Source organism: Anabrus simplex, chromosome 2, assembly GCF_040414725.1.
Source record: "Anabrus simplex isolate iqAnaSimp1 chromosome 2, ASM4041472v1, whole genome shotgun sequence".
NCBI classification, from domain to species: Eukaryota; Metazoa; Arthropoda; class Insecta; order Orthoptera; family Tettigoniidae; genus Anabrus; species Anabrus simplex.
This window is the reverse complement of record NC_090266.1, coordinates 882,680,778-882,701,663: the sequence shown is the minus strand read 5'-3', so window position 1 is coordinate 882,701,663 and position 20,886 is coordinate 882,680,778. Positions and strand designations below refer to the sequence as shown.

At 42.0% G+C, this 20,886-nt stretch overlaps 1 long non-coding RNA gene across 1 annotated transcript in view; it reads left to right on the top strand.

Moving 5' to 3' along the window:
• Positions 1–20,886, top strand: part of LOC136863166 (uncharacterized) — a 78,698-nt gene that overhangs the window by 30,603 nt on the left and 27,209 nt on the right. The window contains exon 2 of the long non-coding RNA XR_010859158.2: positions 13,305–13,373. This is a non-coding gene — a long non-coding RNA (uncharacterized lncRNA). The remainder of the gene's footprint in view (positions 1–13,304; positions 13,374–20,886) is intronic.

The following is a 20,886-nucleotide window of genomic DNA, read 5'->3' as shown; positions in this document are numbered from 1 at the left end:
ATAAAGCTATGCCTTGACATAACAGGCAGAGGAGGAGGAGGAGGAGGAGGAGGTAGAGAAGGAGGAGGAGGAGGATGAGAATGATAAGGCCTTAACAGCCTATGTATAGTCGCCATTGTTTAAAGATGACAGCTGTTAAAAGAATTTTTCAAATTATCCGCCACCACATTTCAGCTAAAGAGGGCAGCAGGGTGCTCTGTTGATTAAGCACATAGAATTTCAAATTGCCCTCCACCGGATGCATAACAGCAGCTGTTATCTTGCGGAGTAGCCTCTAAGCTAGCTTTCTTCATAAGAGTAGCCGCCATCTTGTGTGAGCACCCCTAGGCTGTCTCATAAGGAGCTATGTATAGTCACCATTTTGTGTCCGCCATCTTGCGTAAGCATCCCTAGGACGTCTCAAGCCATCTTGTGTCTCATAAGAGTAGCCACCATCTTGTAGAAATAGATAGCTGCCAATGCCAAAGGTCTTATGTAGGAATCGAACCGTTGATCTCATCATTAGACTATGTTTTTCTTGTTCCTGATACTACGAACCTGGGTATTAGGCGGAAAAAATTTGTCCATTTTGCTCTACGATGCACCTTTTTCGAGATATTTAACATTTTGCATTTAAGCCTCCAAATTTAATGAATCGAACCAGCACGGTACGTTATACTCTCTACCATAGCTAGACCTGATCATGTTACGAAGACTCGCTTCAATACAAGCTAAAACAGAGCAAATGCCGAAGGGCCTAAGTAGGAACCGAACCGTTGATCCCGTCATTAGACTATGGTTTTCTTATTCCTCATACTGCGAACCTATATATTAGGCAGAAAAATTTGGTCCGATTTGCTCTACGGTGCACCGTTTGCTTGATATTTTAACATTTTGCATTTAAGCCCTAAATTTCATGAATCGAACTAGCACGACACGATAGCCTCTAAGCTAGATTTCTTCATAAGAGTGGTAGCCATCTTGCGCAAGCACCCTTAAAACGTCTCATAAGGAGTTGTGTATAGCCGCCATCTGTGTCCGCCATCTTGCGCAAGCATCCTTAGGGCGTCTCAAGCCTTCTTTTGCAAGGACCCTTAAGCCGTCCTATAAGAGCAGCCGCTATCTTGAGCAGGCATCCCTAGGGCATCTCATAAGGAGTCATGTATAACTGCCATCTTGCGCAAGCATCCCAAGGGCGTCTCATAAGAACCTATGTATAGCTGCCATCCTGCGTAAGCACCCTTAAGGAGTCATGTATAGCCACCATCTTATGCAATTAGCGTCGAGAGATGGCTGCTGTAGAATTTTTCTTTTCAAATTATCCACCACCACATTTCAAAGGTATCTAGCTAAAGATGGCAGCACGGTGTTCTCTTGATTAAAGATGGCGGATGACAGCTAACAGAACTTTTCAAATTGCCCGCTACTACTGAGGGCAGCACGGTGCTCTGTAGATTAAAGATGGCGGATGACAGCTGACGAAATTACCCGCATGATAGCAGCACGGTGCTCTGTTGATTAAAGATGGCAGATGACACCTGTCAAAAAAGCACATGGCTTTGTTTCCAAACAAGAGCACGTGGAATTTGCCGCCACCACATTTCAACTACAGAGGCCAGCACGGTGCTCTGTTGATTAAAGATGGCGGGTGGTAGGTGTCAAAAAAGCATGTGAGTTTGTTTCCAAACAAGAGCACGTAGAATTTTTCAATTTGCCGCCACCACATTTCAAAGGTATCTAGCTAAGGATGGCAGTACGGTGCTCTCTTGATTAAAGATGGCGGATGATAGCTAACAGAACTTTTCAAATTGCCCGCTACTACGTGCTTAAGGTAGTAGCCATAAAGAGGGCAGCACGGTGTTCTGTGGATTAAAGATGGCGGATGACAGCTGACGAAATTGCCCGCATGATAGTAGCACGGTGTTCTGTTGATAGAAGATGGCGGATGGTAACTGTCAAAAAAGCACATGGCTTTGTTTCCAAACAAGAGCACGTGGTATTTGCCGCCACACATTTCAAAGGTATCTAGCTAAAGAGGGCAGCACTGTGCTCTGTTGATTAAAGATGGCGGATAACGGCTGTCAAAAAAAGCGCGTGAGTTTGTTTCCTAACAGGAGCATGTAGAATTTTTCAAATTGTCGCCACCACATAGAGGGCAGCACGGTGCTCTCTTGATTAAAGATGGCTGCTGTCATGTAGAATTGCCTGCCACCACATTTCAAAGGTATCTAGCTAAAGAGGGCAGCACGGTGCTCTCTGGATTAAAGATGGCTGCTGTCAAAAAGCATTTTTCAAATTATCCGCCTCCACATTTCAAAGGTAAGTAGCTAAAGAGGACAGCACTGTGCTCTATGGATTAAAGATGGTGGATGACAGCTGTCAAAATAGTACGTGGATTTGTTTATCTCGCGCTAGTGAGGTTAAGTTGGTAGCACTAAGGTTTAGGCCCGTCAAGATGGCAGCACTGCGGATGACAGCTGATGAATTTCCAGCTACTACGATAAAGAGGGCAGCACGGTGCTCTGTAGTTTAAAGATGGCGGATGACAGCTGTAAAAAAAGCACGTGGCTGTCAAAATCGCGTGGATTTGTTTATCTCTCGCTAGTTATGTTAAGTTGGTACTACCGAGGTTTAGGCCTGTCAAGATGGCAGTACTGAGGTTAGCGATGCGTTGTTGTCTGTCAAAAAGCACGTGCTGTCAAAAAACACGTGGATTTGTTTACCAATTCAAATCTCGCGCTAGTTAGGTTAAGTTGGTACTACTGAGGTTTAGGCCCGTCAAGATGGCAGCAGTGAGGTTAGCGATGCGTTGTTGTCGATGATAGCTGTCAAAAAGCACGTGGCTTTGTTTACAAATTCAAATTTCCCGCGGGTGGTGGAGGAGACCTTGGGAGGCCTCTGGCTGTGGTGGTGGTGGAGGAGGCCTCTGGGAGGCCTCTGGCTGTGGTGGTGGTGGAGGAGGCCCCTGGGTGTCTCTAGCTGTGGTGGTGGTGGAGGAGGCCTCTGGGAGCCGGTGGGGGTGGTGGCGGCCGAATCCGCCTATTATACTACTGGCATTCAACACTACTCTACGTTCAGCAATCTCAAGGCAAGTGTTGTAGAACGCTTTAACCGTACACTCAAAACAATGATGCAGTGAGAATTTGCAGCGCAAGGTTCGTATAGTTGGACTGATCTGCTACCTAGACTTGTATCTACCCACAACAATACACCTCATCACACTTTCGAAACAAAGCCACATCTTGGTACAAGGAATACACCTCGCCAACTGCTGTTCATAATGTAGTTAAAACAGCTGATCCGCGCAGCTATCGCTTTAGAGAAGGTGATTTTGTTGGCATTAGCAAACACATGTCTGTCTTTACAAAAGGATACTCCCCGAACTGGAGCACTGAAATTTTTCAAATCAAGAGTGTTAACCTTACTAATCCGGTTACGTATTTACTTCGCGATCTGAGGACAGCGTACTGAAGGAGCATTTTACATCGAAGAACTGCAGAAAACAAAATATCATGATCACTATGTAATTGAACGTGTTATTCGACGCCGTGGGAATAAACTGTATGTAAATTGCTTTTGTTTTAATAACAGATTTAATTCATGGATTAATAAAGAGGATGTACTTTAAACCATGCGTGTTTTTTAATTCTAGATCCTCTACCTCTCCTTTCTTCTAAGTTAATACGCAACAACATTATTACTACTAGATAATTTAGGACATGCTGTAGGATTAGTATTAAACAAAACCTGCAATATGTTTTACAATTCATATTTGGAACATGTACATTTTTTCTTCATTAAATCTGTTTTATCCTTTCTTTATTTTACTGTATTTGCCACTACATAGTAACAGTTTTCCTTTTATTGCACCGGCAACAAAAGTGCTGCTATCTTCTCAGCAACTGAAGAACTAGATGACGACACACGCAGCACAGCTTTACAAAGCAGATTTTCATCAGCTATATGTCTTAGTTTAGGATTGTTTTGTCGATAAACAATGTCATGCTCTTTGCAGGCGGCATCTAACATATTAATACTAGGAACACCACGTGCCAAGCCAACGTCAAGTTGTGTTCTAGGGCCTCAGTATTCGTAACTAGGAAGATGAAGCTCGAAGGGAAGAAGATAAATCACCTTATTGATGAGCCCATGCCTAGCATTCTTCCTCACCTTTTTCCCAGCACGTTCCTTCACCTTTTTCTGCGACAACTTGTTTACTCTTTTTGCAGGTGTGATAAGTGTTTATAAGCGATGTCAACCCCTTAGTTTTAAGTCTGTGATACCGTTTTATGAGGTGACATGTACTACACTTCTCACTGAAGGTCTCCTATCTAAACTCACTTGTTCATGATGTAAACTACACGCTTGAAGCTCTGACATAGCAGGATCTTGAGTCCACTCACGAGGCACCTTTCCTCAGATCTTCCTTACAGCATTCGCAGCTACATTAACTAAAAATGCCTTTGGTTATGCATTTAACACTTCTTCAAAAAGTGTTTAGTTTATTTTTGCATGCATAGAACTTTACGTTTACCTTTTCAACTGCGTTACACTTAGTATGTTTTAGAAAACACATGATGTCTTTACTCTACAAAAGTGTCTTTCACACTAACGTTATTTTGACACTGCAATTTACATGTGTTGTTCACTTCCCGGCAAGCACTTTAACACAACCAATCAAAGAGCAAGCACACATGTTGTAAAGACTGTTTACTTGTTTCTCTACTATGCTCCTGCAGAAGAGTTTCAAAGGATGAACACCTTAATTCATGCAGGTCGATAATTTCACACGATGATGGTAGATACTCACGCAACCATTCCTTCTTTTCACAACCCTTTAAGAAAACAATATCTGCTCTTGAAAAATTTGCGTTAATCATTAAACATAGAAAACGATAAGGTACTCCCTTTTCTTACCACTGCAAATCTAAATATTTTTCTATCCATTGGGTCTGTTTTTATCTTCATCTGTTTACAAACAGTAAGGGAAAGGTGGAATAAATACTGAAATAACATGTTTTGCTTCCCACAACACACTGCAATCCAACACAGCCACCTCTTTAAATACAAATTTATTTCCGTTTACTTTGAAGCCTTGCACATCAACTATTAATGTTCTCGTCATGTTTGAATAAAGCGCTCTATTCTTCATCACCGTATTTCGAAGACTACAGAAAAATTCTTACTTATATTATCTATAAAGCTTTCATTGAGTAAGTAACCTTCATAACGAACAAGTATAAACATGCATATGATGACGTCATCGCTCCAGGTTGAAAACAGAATAATAGCACGTGCTCACTCTAGCCTTATGCATAAGATCACGTCGTAATAGTAATGCATGTTTAAACTTATTCGATAGAGATATAAAGCTATGCCTTGACAGAGGAGGAGGAGGAGGAGGAGGTCATAACAGTCTATGTATAGCCGCCATCTTATGCAGTAGCCTCTAAGCTAGCTTTCTTCATAAGAGCTTGTGTATAGCCTCCATCTTGCGCAGTAGGCCCCCTCAGCCAGCTTTCTCCATAAGAGCAGCCGCCATCTTGCGCAAGTGCCATTAAGTCGTCTCATAAGAGCAGCCACCATCTTTCGTAATAGCCTCTATGCTAGCTTTCTCCATATAAGCCTGTGTACAGCCGCCAACTTGTGTAGTAGGTTCTCTCAGCTAATTTTCTCCATAAGAGCAGCCGCCATCTTGCGCAAGCGCCCTTAAGCCGTCTCATAAATGCAGCTGCCATCTTGCGCAAGTGCCCTTGGCCGTCATCTTTCTCCACAAGAGCCTATGTATAGCCGCCATCTTGTGCAAGCGCTCATGGCCGGCATCTTTCTCCATAAGAGCCCATGTATAGGTGCCATCTTGCGCAATTGCCCATAGTCGTCTCACAAGAGCTCATGTATAGCCGCTATCTTGTACAATCGCCCATGGCCGGCATCTTTCTCCATAAGAACTCTTGTATAGCAGCCATCTTGCGCAATCGCCTATACCCGTCATCTTTCTCCATAAGAGTCCATGTATAGCCGCCCTCTTGCGCAAGCGCCCATGGCCGGCATCATTCTCCATAAGAGTCTATGTATTGCCACCATCTTGCGCAATCGTCCATAGCCGTCATCTTTCTATATAAGAAGCCGTATATGGCCACCATCATGCACAAGCGCCCCTAATCCGTCTCATAAGAAGCTGTGTATAGCCATCATCTTCTGCAATTGGATAGCGACCATCTTGCGCAAGCGTTCCTAGGCCGTCTCATAAGAGCCTATGTATAGCAGCCATCTTGCGCAAGCGCCCCTAAGCCGTCTCATAAATAGCTGTGTACAGTCGCCATGTTGTGCAATTGGATAGCAGCCATCTTGCACAAGCGTCCCTAGGCCGTCTCATAAGAGCCTATGTGTGGCAGCCATCTTGCGAGGGTGTCACATGTGAAAAGTAGAATTTTTCTCTGTCAGGTGCAGGGGAGTTGTAATTGCTATAAGTGTTCTTGGTTTCGTTTCTCTTTCAGTGGTATGTCCGGGAGTGGTAAAATATGTACTGAGGGTATCCAAGGGTATGTCAGTAGGATGATCGTCTCCTTGTTTACATATTTTCATGTGTTTTAGTTCCTTCTAAGCTATAGCAGGTCTAGTACTTTATTTTAACAGGGTATGTGCATGTCTAATTCCAGCGTGTGTACTGCCTGCGATGTTTTATGTCGTGGCCGTTTAAATGCGTCAAAATTGTCTCGTGTCGGTTGTCGCTTAAACTTTCTGTGTGGCATCTCGTCTTGCCATTAACTCCTTTAGCTCCAGGGTTAGCCACAGTGCTGGGGCTCGTGTTACCCGCAGCCTACTGTTTTCGTTGGTGTTCTTCGATCCTATAGCGCTGTCAGATATTCGTTAAATATATTTACTTTAATTTCAATGTCATCAGCTGTCAATATATGGTGCCATGGAACATTTAGTAAACATACTGTAGTCAATTTTAGACAGATCTCTGAACGTAATAGTCCTTGGTTTTGTCTTTCGGATCTTTAAAGAGTAGGGCATGTATATTAAGCCATGAGCTGAAATTCCTCGTATTGATGTCTGTCCGTGTTGTAGTACATTGTACGTATTCTTGACAATCACTAAGTCGTGTGCGACGTGGAGGTGTTGTGTGTATGCAGTGTTTGCAAAATGTTCATATCGCAAGACGTAGTCATGTTCATAAGCTGCCGACATTCGGCATTGTTGTTTCCGTTGTCTGTGTTAAAGTCACCCCATGAAAATTACATATTCGTATAACAGATGTTCGCCTAATAATGCGTTCTCTACATCCTCCAAATGTTCAGTCGCAGGTGGCTTGTACACCACACAAGCAACACATTCCTGATGGGCTACGATTACTTCCAAAAGCACGAACTCGGGTCGTCTATTGTATTCGTTATCTTAACATGCAATTATCCTAGGCTTTAAACTGGTTTTCACTATCGCTGTCACATCTCCTCCCCCCTTTCCTGCTCTGTCGTTCCGGAGTAAACAGTAGCCAGGTATGCTGAAAGTCTTCGAAGGGATCAAGATATTAAGACATTTTAAGCTAAAACAGTATTGTAAGACCATCGGATTAGGATATAATGAATTTTTAATTAAGGGACGTTTTTGCTCCTAACGCACGGAACTTTGTATCTAAAAGTAATTTAAGTGTAATCTGAAACAGATATATAAAACTGAAGTTTATTATTACCACAAATTTTCAAAATAAGCATTTTAAGCGGGGGGAACAGCTTTACAAGATTATGGATTCAAGAAATAATTAATGTTTACTTTAAGGCATGTTTTCACCCCAAAGTATTTTAAATCTAAAAGTAATTTGATACATAATCCAGAACAATTTTTTAACGTTCAAGGCTATGATCACCCGACATTTTGAAAATATACAGTTAGATATGAGTTGATATAGTATACATGTACTGTTAAGAAATACTATTTTGATGTATATTAAACTAAAAACAGTTTTATCGGGTGAGTTGGTCGTGCGGTTGGGGGCGCGCGGCTGTGAGCTTGCATCCGTGTGATAGTGGGTTCGATTCCTACTGTTGGCAGCCCTGAAGATGGTTTCCCGTAGTTTCCCCATTTTCACACCAGGCAAATGCTGGGGCTGTACCTTAATTAAGGCCACGGCCGCTTCCTTCCAACTCCTAGGCCTTTCCTATCCAATCGTCGCCATAAGACCTATCTGTGTCGGTGCGTAAAGCCATTAGCAAAAAACTATTTCCCAATGCTATCGATTTAAGGGAGGATGGATTCTTAATTAAGGGATGTTTTCATCCCCAAGGTTATTTTTTACTCTAAAATTAATTAAAATATAATCCGATTTTTTAAAGACGAAACTTCAAAGGAACAATTGTGGTTGAGTTGATATATATAAATTGATAAACAATTATTTTTGATGAATTTTAAGCTAAAGAACAGTTTTCCAAGACTATTTTTGTACGAGATAAGTTAATGAACTTTTAAGTTAAAGGATATATCCATCCCGAATTACTTTTTACTGCAAACGTAATTTTATGTAAGCTATAATCTGAAACTGTCTTTAAACATCGGAGGCTACGTTTATCTGACATTTTGCAAATAAACAGTTATGGGTGGGTTGATGAGTATGAAGTGTTAAAAGATTATTTTGACGAGTTTTAATGAAAAACAGTTTTCTAAGACTATGTGTTTAAGACATATTCAATGTTTTAATTAAGGAAATTTTCATCCACAGGGTTTTTTAACGCTAAAAGTAATTAAAATTATAATCCGATACGTGTTTTAACCCCGAAATTTGAGAGGAAACAGTTAGGGATGAGTTGATATACGTAAACTCTTAAAGGATTATTTTTGATGAATTTTAAGCTACAAGACAGTTAGAATGATAATGCATTCTTAAGTAAAGGGAAGCTTCTAACCCGCCCCTGACACTGTTACACTTTAACTCACTGCTGTAGTTACTACAGCAACATAGGTTATCAAATAAATTCTACATACATACAAGTACACGAGGCTGATGACCTCAGTATTATGAAGCTCCGAATGAATCAACAACAACAACAACCACCAAATTAAAAGAACTGTTCGTTAATTAAAATACTTGAAACAAATAGTTATAAAGCACATCTAGTTTCTCTATAATTAATAGGACACACCAAGCATGAAAGTAATAATAATAATAATAATAATAATAATAATAATAATAATAATCGTCAGGTCAGCAAGGTTAGCAGCTCTGTGAAGTTAAACCTGGAGTCGAATCCAAGCCTGTAAGGTTAGGCTTGCACTTTCATGAGAATCGAACTTGGGTTAGTGAAGCTGGCACCCTTATGAGGTTACGCTTTTAACCCAATACAAGTCCATGAGGTTAAGCTTGCACACGTAGTCAGCCGCCATTCTTTGTAAATCACCCGCCAAGTGTCATACTCCCACCTCAAGTGAACACTTTTCCTTATCCCGAACGCTGTTACGTCACATGGGCAAAAGCCAATCACCGCTTGGTCTAAGTCCCGTATAGCCCTCCCACTCTTAGAAACTACCCAACACTGCATCACCCCTCGACTGAAGAAGCACAGTCGGCCGGGATACGCTGGAAGGTCATCAATCGCTGAACACTCGCCGCTAGCAGGCCACGACATACAGTACAGCAACACTGTACAACCCGTGGCGGCTCGTGCATATAACATTAGGGGGGCTGCATGTATAATTACTGAATTTTACCTTATTTATAGATGAGCTGCTTTCTCGAGACTTGTAGGCTGAAAATGTATTGATAACCTTCTCATCGAATTTTGGTATATTTCTCATCAAAGTAATTTCCATTGAGAGCATTGCCAGAGCTATCAGTCTTTCTTCACCCATAGTGCTGCGGGGGTATACTTTTATCGTCTTCATGACTGAGAAACACCTTTGTGGTTCACTCGTGGTAGTTGGCAGAGTTGCTGCAATGCAAAGAAGTTTCATTATTTCTGAAAGTGATGACTGAAGATTGTTCGAGAAGATGAACTGAAGCAGCTGGATAGCACCAGACAGTGATCTGAATTCTTCTCTGAAGTGTAAAAGCGATAGTTCAGTTTGTAGTTTATCTTTGTCAAAAATAGGCAAAAGTCGTACACAGTCATTTAGCTTTTTCTCAGGAAAATGTGATTTGAAGGAAGAAAAATGTGATGGCATCACCAGAGTTGTCACTTGGAGATGATTTGTAAATTGAAACAGGCTACTTGCCTGGGTTATTACGACATCACAGACTTCCTTGTCCGCAGACACTCTTGTCGCAGTTTCTTGAACATGGCGTCTTTTGTCTACATTTCCTCTTTCATAATTTTCGTTGGAGTCCAGTATTATATTTCTCACATCATTAAGAGTTTTAACAAAGTTTGAAACATGGCAACGAATTTGTGCTACATCTGGCTTCCGATTTTGAAGTTGACTGTATAAAATATCAACATGGGGCATGATAAGATGAAAGAATTTCTGCCACAAGTTGAACTCTTCATCCTGAAGGTATTTGTGCAAAGCCGATGTTTCTCTGATTGGTATGTCACTTGAAGACTCAGATTCCATCGGTAGTTCAAAGAAATCTATTAAAGCATCTTCTATCTCGAATACAGTATTGACTGTTCTCATTTTAAAATTCCATCTTGTGGCTCTAGAAAGCAGGTATCCATTTAGCCACACAAGAATCTAAAACAGACACTCTTTGGGGTGACCGGGAAAAGAATGCCGGTATTGAAGACAAATTTTCAAAAAATATCCTTGCTTTCGTGTTCTGCTTAGCAGCTCTTTCCATTAACAAATTAAGTTGGTGTGCAAAGCAATGTATGAAATGGGCATTCGGGTACACTTCATTAACTCTCGTCTGTACGCCACAGACGGCAGCACTCATAACAGACGCGCCATCGTACGTCTGGGCAATGAGTTTATTATTCTTATCTTTCAGAATAACGCCAAGCTGGGAAGGAATACATTCTGAAATAGCCTCTACATCTTGACCAGAAGGATTAAAAAATCCCAAAACCGTTCTGCAGCATTACCTTAGCACAAAAACAAGCTGAAATCCATCCGACACATCCGTCGTCTCGTCAGCCATGATTGCTAAAAATTCAGACTCGGATACCTCTTCCTTAATAGGCTCTCTGCATACCTCCAGCATGCACTGCAACAATCCTTCCTGGATCATTTTCGATGTTCCTTTGAAACACGAAGCACTCTCTAGATGTGACTTAAAACATAGTCTAGTTCACTCGTGTATTTAATTAAATTCAGAAATATACCAGGATTCTCGGGGTCTGGCCTCTCGTCATGTCCTCTCAACGCCAGTTGGTTTAACCCACAAAACTTAATACAGTTTATTATTCTGAGTAGTACTTGCCGATTTTTGCTTACTTCATTGTTATGACTCTGTACAGATTCCTCATAGGCCTTACTTAAACCCTGGCGCACATCTACGGAACCTAGAAGAGCTAAGTCTAGCACAATGTTCACATGTTTTTCTGAATTTTCGTATTTCTTTATTTTGTCACTTAAGTCTCTTCAGATCACGTACTCCTGTTTGCTCCTTCACTGGCAGTTCGAAAAGTGAGGCACGGGAAACAAAACAGTGCATTTTGAACTTCGCACCCACACAACCATTCATGTTTACTATATATATCTGGATTGAAAATTATTATGTACTCTTTGTCACGGCTCTTACCAGTCTGGGAGATTTTCAATTCTGGGGTCGGTCTTCCTCGAGCTTGGATATCACACTTTTCATTTAGGGTTAAACTGCACTGAGTTAAAATACTCATGTTGTTGTTAGAACTTTTACTATCGCGATCGGTGGACAACAAATAAGATACACTGCTCTGCAATGCATGCTGACCGCTAGAGCGGGGTTGGCGGGCGCCTTATAGCGCACACGGAGCGGGAAGCGGATTCAAAGCCTTATGGTTAGATAACATATCATTCTCCTGGCAGTCCCAAGAGAGGGAACTGGAATCATCCGACATTATCATGTGAAGAGAAGCACTCAATTATTGCGCTATTCCGGAGGTGAAAATCCAGTATTAAAGGAACTCGCAGAACGGACTGGCAATATTTCCATATTGAATATGTAATGTGTCTTCGTGCAAATTACGTGTGAAGAACCGGGTGGGGGGGTGCAGTCTGCAGACCACCCAGTAATCTGCCACTGTGTGCAAATACTCTGTCTTATCACGCCCGGCTGCAATGGGAAGCCACTGAAATTCTGAAGCACACCAAAAGCTTCAACCGTAAGGAAGAATCTGAATGTATCGACAAAGCCTGGTTTCCACTCCTGATAACTGTAAATCATGGAGGATACGGTGGCCACGGCTGGCCTGAGAAAGCAATAGTGATCAGTAGCCTGTCTCCAGCAATTCAGGTCTACAAACACCGGCCTCCATAATTAATTTTTCAATCACTGTCTGAAGAACAGCCGATAAGCGAATGCGCCGCTCCTACCATAGCGGATCAGTAGGCGAAAAGCTCACCATAGCCTGGGCTATCATTTGCCAAAGAGCAGCCAATCAGCAACCATCCCACCACCATGGTGGCCCAGAGTAAGCAGACATTTCGATTTGAAGAATAAGTTTGTTGTAACACCTGTCTGAACACGTGATTTTTCAAATACATCATTAATAACTTCTATATTTACTATTTTCATTAAAACTACAATTTAAAAAAAAGATATGTGATATTCTGTGTATTGAGACTGAATTGCGACACCATTGCATTGCACTGTGAACTTTGCAGCCGGAGAAGTCGTTTGGAACCCTTCAAAATACCGAAGGCAATTTCCGGTGAAAAGTCGGGACCATCATATCGTCCCTTACGAAATAACACCGCATATATGACAATGCTCTTCTTCTCCATTACGTTCATTAGGAATGGTCACGCCTCCCAGCCACATATTGATATGCTCACCATCAGAACAATTTTCATTGTGTTCATTTTCCTACGTGCGTGTGTGAAGGAAAATGATTCTTACTATACCGTATTCTTGGAATGTATGTTTGCTTGACATAACCCCCTCCTAGAGTATGGTGAATTTAAGGTTCAATTTTCTTTACACAAGCGCATGGGAAAATGAACTCATCGAAAATTGTTCTGATGGAATGCATATTCACGTGTGGCCCGGAGGCGTGACCAGACTTTAGGAAAATATTGGACAGGAACAGCATAGTCAGATGCGCGGTATTGTTTCTTAAGGGAACGTACTGACATTGTTCATAACATCGGCCGTGAAATCCACAACAGCTATAACATATTAGTGTCTTTAATGCTACCATCACGCATGAATCCATGCAGTGTAATTAATGTAAGTTTTCATTTCCTAGGTCAAATTGTTCCTGAAGAAGAAGATGCAAACAGAGCAATTCCGGTGGAGAGAGAAATAGCTGAATTAGGTGAGATTTCAACATTTTATATATACACCTGGTAACTTTATGGCAAAGATACAGAAGGTGGCCAAATTATTAGGCTCAAGGTGAAAAAAGTGAATACATACAGTTCTTCAATAAAACACTCTTCATTAAACATACTTAATGCTAATATTATTCACTTAACAATATCTTGGGTATATTTAGAAGGATTTGTTATGTTATTTTGTTTGTTGCGGTAGCACTGCAGTCACTGGTCCTTCATCTTGTGGATTACGAAAATCAGCCTCTTCAGCGTGAAGTATTTTATCGTAAATATTAAATGAATTAGTGTGCTTTTAGAAGTTAAATGCTTCTATTAATTTAGCGAATTATTCTCTTCTGTGTTTTATATACAAGAAAAACTAAGCAGACGTTCTATTCTCAGATTTTAGTGGGAAATTGTGTCACGAATCAAGAGTGAGGTTATGGGTAAGGCAAGCGATTTATCTCCTCTGAAAATAGCAGTTACATGTGTTCTTTTACAAGAAAAGACTTACTCGCAGAGTTCCTTAGCAAAAAAACTGAATATATCCCAAAAATCTGTTAGCAGAATAAAAGAAACAGTGTGGTAAAAGACAAGAATATCAACGCAATCGTATTGGGAAACGTGAACGTAAACAAAAGTTAGTGACCGAGGCGTGCGAAAACTTAATAATATTGTCCCACAAACCGGGAAGTAAACTAATGAAGAACTCTCCCCTAAAATGCATGAGTACGGAGTGGATGTGTTGCCAAGAACAGTGCGAAGAACACTCGGTAGGGAAAGATTTCGAACTTGTCGGCCTCGGAAAAATGCAAGATCACTCCTTCAATGCTTGTGAAGCACCGTAAGTGGGATAGATGCTTCAAACACTCGACTCCAATAGAATGGCAAGAGGTAAATCTCTTCATTTACTTATTTCTACCATAAATAGACATCAAAAGTTCATTTAGAAGGATCAGTTACTTGAGGAGGGCCGCTAGAGTGAAATGTCACATATTGAGAATTTTTGGAAGTTTTTTATTGTTATATATGGAACTGTTTCCCCCTCTCTTTTAGTGTCAGTTAAAGGCTGAATGTTACAAAGAGTTCTGTCTTCCATCCTGATGATCTTTACCGATGAATACACCTTCTCTATTTGCGATGAATCCTCCCAGTACATCAAGAGGAAATCGAACGAGGAATACAACATTGATTGTGTTCAACAAAGTGTTAAACACCCAACCAGTGTAATGGTTTGGGGAATGATGTAAATGTGGGATCTGGAGATGTTTATGTTGTAAAGGAATCTATGGATTAGTATTTGTACCTTAGTGTGCTGAAGGAAGTACGTCTGCCAAACGCAAATGGCTTGTTTCTAAAGGGGGAATTTTTTATGATGCATGATGGAGCTCCCTGTCACACGGCAATGTCAGTGTTGAATTATTTGGCTGAAAAGGAAGTCAGTGTTCTCCCTTGGCCAGCGAACTCACCAGATCTCAACCCTATTGAAAACCTCTGGGCTATAATTAAGATGAAAATGAAGAAGAGTATCATCACTACCAAGCAAGCCTTAATTGAGTGACTTACCGAGATCTGGCATCACGTCCCAGAAATAAGAACAAACTGTGTAAATTTGGTACATAGTATGCCTCCGAGACTCCAGTCTGTTGTCAAACACAAAGGAATACATGCCAACTACTGATCATTGTGTATGATTAATTATGTAATTTTATGTAAATAAGGACTGGTGAGTTGCAAAATTGATGTTGAGTGTAATAATTTGGCCACCCTCTCTAATTTATCTTATCTTGAAAATACTCACTTCTTAAGAAGCATGCATAGGATAGAAATTAGCAAATTTAAATTTTCTGTTTTAAAAGCTGTAATTACTGTCTTAATAATAGAAACGAAGATTTGTTTCTAAGTCTTATATTAGAAGTTTGTTGTTAACAATCCTCTGTCTAAGATGCGTACGACCATAGATTTAGCACAGTAGAGCTGTCATTGTTTATTCATTTAGAGACGAGTGCAAGTTTTGTTGAACAGCAGTATATCCGTGTGTGAAACCTAAAGTGACCACACACCCCAGTTTACCCAGGACATCTCCCAGTATTTTAAAATTCGTCCTGGTGCCTGGACAACGTATGCATTTATCCTGGTTTAAAACAAGCAGATTAAAATATTAGATACTAACTTGGTACAACTGTATGAGACTCATTCTGATTAACCTGACAGCGTGGAGTGCTGTACTAGGTACGACATGAACCAATCATTTACATATGGAGTGGCGTACTAGTACGCAACACACAGTCTATGAATTATGCCACTCCCTGCCGTAGGGGTTGTCAAATATCTTTTTTTTTGCTGGGGGCTTTACGTCGCACCGACACAGATAGGTCTTATGGCGACGATGGGATAGGAAAGGCCTAGGAGTTGGAAGGAAGCGTCCGTGGCCTTAATTACGGTACAGCCCCAGCATTTGCTTGGTGTGAAAATGGGAAACAACGGAAAACCATTTTCAGGGCTGCCGATAGTGTGATTCGAACCTACTATCTCCCGGATGCAAGCACACAGCCGCGTGCCTCTACGCGCACGGCCAACTCGCCCGGTGTCAAATATGTAACACTTTATTTTTCATAGGGGTGATTTAATATTTCCCCTTTCCTTTCAGTTTTTCTTTATGCAGCTTGAGTGCCACTTATTTCACCGCCGTAACAGCTGACCACAATAGGAAGGAGTAAACCGTGTTTTTCTGACGAGGGTATCTCTTAGCCGCGTGCTTGCGCAACAGGTTCCCACGCACTCAAGTGGGATGGTATGTTTACTAGCGTTGTTCAGAACAACTTCATGATGTACCTGGTCCCAAAAAACAATTCAATAAATGTAAGTAATCCCCTTATTGATTTGAGACTGTTCTTCTCTGTAACAATTTTGTGATTATTGCTAAGAAAATAAACCACTACACTGTACTGTATATCCACCCCATAGGCATGCTGTTCATTTTTAAATCGAGGTTGAGTTAGAGGACCTACTTTACAGTCAATGACATGTACATTACTCTTGCTCTTCTTATGTTGATGAAAATTGTACAAAGACCAACTTTCAGATCATATTTCGCATGTAATTCAATTATTTTCATGCCCCTCTTTGAATATACAATTTTTATTGACAAGTTTGGAAGCATTTACCTTTCATAGACAATGACATATAAAGGGTCCCAAACAACATTTCGTACCCATATATGATCATCAGGTACCTCAACAATACATTTCAGCTATATTTACCAGATCAGAATATTTCTATTGATGAATCTTAGACACTGTGGAAAGGATGTTTATCTTTAATGCAATATTTACCCATAAAATCAGTGGAATTCAAGGTTAAGATCTTTGAACTGAGCGAGGTTTCCACAGGATATACATCGCCCTTTATTTTTAACACTGGAAAATATACTGTACTAAATTCCCCTTTGATAATACCTGACATATCCGAAAATAACACAATTTTCTCTGAAATAACGGGCCACTACCAGGAAAAGGTTGTACACTATGGATGGAAAACTTGTATAATTGTCTTGCTCTCGTTTTTAGGCTGAAAAACTGTCAGGTAGATTTTGTGGGTGCACTCTGACCGAATCACAAGTACGATACTTGCCGAAAGATGTGAAGCAGAAGGCATTCAAGTGTGGGAAAGAAATTGCTCAACACCTTGGACCTGTAATGGTGTTGGACTAGTGTGATGAGAAGAATGGTAGCTGGATTTCTCCCTGTTACAGGAATGACAGAAGACAGATAAAAGATAAAATGGTCATGGCAAGGAAAAGCCTGTGGTAGTGTTGGATTAGTTTTTGGAAGTTGTAGACCTAAAAGACCAACTTCTACAAGTGTACAACGTAGGGAGGACGACGATGAAAAGTGGAACATGAAATTATTTAAAAGGCCCCTCAGTTTGTCAGTCATTAATTTTCTGCTAACCTGTCGTGCTTACGTAGCTGTGACTGTTCATTTGGCAGATCATTGTTTATAACTTCACTGTTGGCAGCCCTGAGGATGCTTTTACGTGCTTTACCGTTCCCAGAACACACAGTCTTGTCAATCTCCTAGCCCGTCGTCGCCGTATGGCTCTCCGTGTCGATGAAATGTAAAGTAAATAGCAGAAAAACTATATGTTACACTAACGCATCGGAAAGGAGGATTGACACATTAATGTTCCACGTGGAATTAGTCGACGTTCAAATTGCAGAACATATTAGTAGCATGCAAAGAAAATTCCCTGGCAGATACTCGTCTGGTATTACTGTGGCTCAAGAGACAAAGACATTTCGTGGAGAAAATAGCAGCCATGGAGGAAATAGCCAAGCCGCAAGAACAATGTGCTACAGAAAATGAAAGAGGAAGGAATCAACCTACTGGTGTTCGGACTATGAAGCATGTCTCCGGGTAGAAGAATGCTTCAAGCTTTACAGAGTGTGGTAAATCTATAAACAATATTCTGCGCGTTATTAAAATATTATGTAAATAGTGGATATATAGTGAAAAACCTGTGTGAATTTTATGTGTTATAGCTGGAGTAAATTTAAGTTATTTTGTGAGCGAGAAGACAGTCACCGTTCATATCGGCCACGTACGTTTCTGAGTGAATAATACCAATTCTTTATATTACAATGGTTATAGCGTCCACCATTCCAAATGTGCTACCTTTGGCGGGCCGTGTGACGTCTGCCGTATGGCCCACCCGCTTCTTCCTCACCTGCATCATTCATCGAAAAGCTAGCGCTCTGCTGATCCCTCGTACTGGAGACCGGGATGGGAATTACGAGAAGATTAATCTGGAGTTTTCTAAGACGTGAGGTTTCAGGATGAATCCAACCCCCGGACTATTCTGGAATATTAGATCTCCTTATATTAAGGCGGCTCAGTCTAATCGCGATGCAAGGCGGATACGAGTAATCCTGTGATGCAGCGTGGGAGAACGCAGCAGAGAAGGGACGTGGATACTGGTAGAAGACTTTGGTGTGAATGTGAACTAAGCATCCCGTGTAGAATTTTTAGAATATTTGCGCGCGCATGTGCAGCAACAAATATAGTACAGTGAGTTAATAGTGAACTGCATAAGGTACAAGTGCGTGTATACGAGAACTGTGTGACGTAAAGGCTTAGCCTGTAAATATTAGTCTGTCGTGATAGTGCGAATGAAATGATAAATTAAGAGAGAGCGCTAACGAGTGTACTGTGTACTTGTGTAAGTGGTCATTATTAGGATAAATAAATCGTACTGTAGAAGCTACCAGTCGAATATTTATTTGTCTACTACCCGCCAACTTGTTACAACTGGTGTCAGAATCAGGATTGACTGTTAGCGGTAGTTTCGTAGTTTGTCATTTCTAGGAATAGGGAAAAAGGGTTGCCGTTCAGCTCCCGTCTTTCCTTATTAAGATCACAAGTTAACTTAAAACGAACTTATATCCAGTCAAGACAAAATTAACAATCAACTGAAATCTAACCAACAGGAACTTAAGGATCTTAAAAGTGAATTGATATCCAGCCAAGACCAATTGAAAAATAAACTCAAGTGCGAAGTTACATCAGAATTTGGAGAAGTGAAAGACGGACATTTTATGTTGGAACAGGGACAGTTTAAGTTAGAACAGGAAGTGCGCTCTCTCGAAGCAATTTTAAATACTGACCTTATGAAGGACGTTCACGAAATGGCAGAGAAAATGTTTAAATAAATACCGCAGGTCGGGTATTCATGGATTCGAGACCTGAAGGAGGAAATGAGTTCCCTGCGTACGACAGTCCAAAAAGCAACGACGGTGGCTCCAGCGCTGTGAAGGTACAGCTCCCTTGCAACGACGCGACGGGACCGATTCTTGGAGGACCTGCCGGAAAAAATTCGGGATCGTGTGCTTACAAAAAGTTTGGACAACGGTGGAAACGGCAGTACACCTAATCGCCAGAATTCATGGACAAACAGAGGACGAGTTACACACCCTCCAGCCGGGTGCTACCTATGGAGAGATAGTGGGAACGCCCGACGTGCGATATGTCGACCATCAGTTGGCAGCCGTCACCGAGTCCAGCAGAGGGAGAGAACCCAGCGCGCTAACGAGACGCTGCAGGAATGCGTTCAAAATGCGGACCAGCTAGCCACAAACGCTCTGGACGGGCTGTCTCAGGACAACATTCAGCGGGATGCAGACCAAACATTCATCGATGTCTCTGTGACTGATTTTCTTCAAAAGCTGAGGCTAAGTGGGGAGCAAAATCTGAGATAAGGCGTGACGTTAGCTCTGAGGATGGGAGGAGTAAGCGGAATGGCGGCCCCGACACCAAGTATACGAGCCGTGAGGAGCAAAGACGTGCCTGAGACCCGCCCCATAACACGAGAACAGCGCAGGCCACCGCCGAGACGCCGACGCTCCCTCGAGATCACCTGCTGGAACAGTGGCTAGTGTGGCCACGTGCGAAGAAATTGCTGTGTGGAGGAAGCCCCTTATCAGGGAAACGAGTAAGGGCCGACAAGGAGAGGAGCTCGCCGGCGCCGTCACTACTGTTCCCTCGTTTCGCGTTAAATGTGGCCGCTGAGTCGAGCGACGAAAGCTTAATCGCTGGCGGCTGGCTTGGAGACAGGCCGTGTCAGATAACAACAGACTCGGGGCGGGATTAACCATCGCCAGTCCTGACATCACTGAGGGACAGTTAGACAGGTGACCCAACCACCCCTACGTTCTGAGAACCGCTTTAGGGGACACCATCCCTGCTCTGAAGGAGTAGCTACTTTAACTGACGCTGAACAACAACGCCTAAGAATCTGGTCTTCGTCGCAACTATCATGGACATGTTAGTCCTAGGACTAGACACGCTACGGACATACGAGGCGACTGTCGACGTGGGACGACGTGTGTTTTGACTCTGCATACAAGAGGTAATGCTCAGACGCCCAGGGACGCAACGAGTAGAACGCTTGACGCTTGCCGGTGACGAACTGATACCCGCCACCAGCGAGATGATGGTGACTGAATGACTAGACGAAAACGCACAAGGTGATAACGTGATCGTGGAACCCAGATTGATAACCACCAATCAACGACTGTACTTGTCTTTGACGCTGATTCCGGCACGAAGCTCCGTTCAGGAACGAATAATAAATTCTACATCACAGCAAGAGAAGATAACCAGAGGGGTCAAGATTGATACGTATGAACGAGTGGACGACGAAGACGCACAGACCCTGTAAGCAGACGAGGGATCGGGTAAGTCATGGAAGATTACATCCGATACCCGGAGGCAGCTGAGACGGGACAGCTCAGGGAGTTTATGGGACTAATCTATGTGTTCAGGGACATCTTCATTGCTACCGGAGGTGACTACGGACGGACGAACTGGATGTACCATCACATTAACACCGGCAGCGCTGCCCTAATCTGGCAACAACCGTGTAGGGTACCCCTGACGAAGGAGGTGGAAATCGACCAGACGCTGGATGACAAGAAGCAACGGGGAGTTATCGAGGAATCGAGCAGCCCGTTGTGTT